The 2,074-nt window shown below is 40.4% G+C and overlaps 1 pseudogene; it reads right to left on the bottom strand.

Moving 5' to 3' along the window:
• Positions 1-335: 335 nt before the first annotated feature.
• On the bottom strand, positions 336-1,300 carry LOC114635387 (annotated as a pseudogene).
• Between the last annotated feature and the right edge of the window lie 774 nt (positions 1,301-2,074).

Raw genomic sequence — 2,074 nt, 5'->3', positions numbered from 1 at the left:
AACCATAAATACATTCAAAATGGAACTTGGCATGACCCTTAAGGAATTATAACTTCAAACTGTTGGGAAAATTTACCAAGATGGCTTCAGAGTAGACTAAATTTACACAGCACATTTAAAAAAGGGTCATGATCAGTGTCATGATCATACTATTACATTTAGCAATCAACAGCATGGGTGAAAATGATCTACAATAAAACCTCATGTTGGAATGCTTTACACTTTCCACAGAAGAGAAACTAAAATAAGCTGTTATACCATTAATCACAGATACAGTCCTGAAATTTTTGACATACAGGTGACTACTGTCTAAAAGCATGTCTTCTTTGTGGTAGCTAGACCCTGCTGCCACTGTGCTTGACTGAGTTCACAAATCTGTTGTAACCAGTAGCTTCCCTGTCACTTCTCTGGCTCTCCTTTCCTGCTAAGCTTAGTCTCCTGGTTCTGCCATTGCCATAGTTACTGCTGCTGCTGGAACCTCAATAGCCACCTTGGTTTAGTGGTTTAGCAAAGTACTGGCCTCATCACCGTAAGGGCTAGAGCTCAAGCCTCCAACGTTTCCTCCCTTCATTGGTCCAAAATTTGAAGATTGATTATTGTAATTGCCAAAATCTTTGTAGCTTCTACTACCTCCAAAATTGCTTCCATCATTACCAAATACATTATAGCCATACCCACTGTCCACACTGCCACCGTATCTACCACCAAGGCTACCACCAAAGCCACCTGGATCACTGAAGCTTTCCTTCTCGACCAAAATAGTCATTGCTACCAAACTCATTTCTACAACCACCAGTTATGTTTACAGAACCACTTCGCGCTCTGGATGAAGCACTAGCCATCTCTTGCTTCAACAAACTTTTTCTTCACAGTTGTGGCCATTCACAGTATGATGTTTCTAAATAACAATCTTATCCACAGAGTCATGGTCATCAAAGGTGACAAAAGCAAAGTCTCTCTTAATTTCACTGCCACTGTCTGTTATAATTTTTATCACTTCAATTTTTCCATAATGCTCAAAATAAGCTCCTAGGTGATGTTCTTCAGTGTCTTCTTTAATATGATCAACAAAGATCTTTTTCACCTGGTCTCTGAGAATCTTCTCTTGACACAGCGCTCTTAGGTTCCACAACTCTTCCTTCCAACTTGTGTGGTTTTGCAGTCACTGCAGCATCCACTTCTTCCACAGTGGCATGACATAGGTGAGGAACCCAAAGCCCCTGGATCTCTTGTTTGGATCTTGCATTACCATACAGCCAATGAATGTTCCCCATTGCTCAAAATAACTCCTCAGACTCATAGATTGTTTCAAAGCTTCTGCAGCTGTTCTAGTTTCTTGGGGAACTCAGACAGGATGGCAGGGTGATGAAAGTCTTCAGCGAAAGTCTCAGCAGCATCAAAAGAGAGAAAAGAATAAAGTAACAAACGTGTCCAGTAAGTAATATTTTTGATAAAGAAATTGTTCTCTAGTGTACAAGATTAATACAGAGCCTTTCTATTCCTATTCCTGTGTTTTGTGTCTTTTGTATGTATATCTTTTCCTGTTATCAGATTCACAGTCTTCTGTATGTATGTCTTTTGCATGCATGTCAGGGTACAAGTGTGTTTTCTAGAGACCCGAGAAGAACACCGACTTTCTCTGCCTTATTAGCTAGAGACAGGATCTCTCATTGAATCAAAGCTTACTCTTCCGTCTAGCTGGCTGGCTGGTGTGCTACTAAGTTCTGCCAGTATCCATCTTCAGTGCTAGGTGTGTAGGCACCAGTAGCCATTGCACACTTTGTTTCAGTGGGTGTTGTTCATCCAAAATCACATTCTCATGTTTACCCAGCAAGTGGTCTTACCCACTGAGCCATCTTCCCCACTCTTTCCAAGTAAAATAAACAAGAACGTCAATCAATTTTCTGATATTAAAGTAAGAAATGAGTGTTTGGTGATAAAAAACATGTTGGAATTTAGGAACGTCTTTCATTTTAAGAATTTTTATTCCGTCTCTACTCTGCTTTACCATGTCTCCTCTAGCATCTAAATAAGATCAGTTGGCTGGTTGGTAGCAGGGGAGCCTAAGTGCAGA

The sequence above is a fragment of the Grammomys surdaster genome, unplaced genomic scaffold (assembly GCF_004785775.1).
Source record: "Grammomys surdaster isolate TR1022 unplaced genomic scaffold, NIH_TR_1.0 102172, whole genome shotgun sequence".
Lineage (NCBI taxonomy): Eukaryota > Metazoa > Chordata > Mammalia > Rodentia > Muridae > Grammomys > Grammomys surdaster.
Note: the sequence above shows the minus strand (reverse complement) of the source record. Positions and strands in the feature narration are given on the sequence as shown.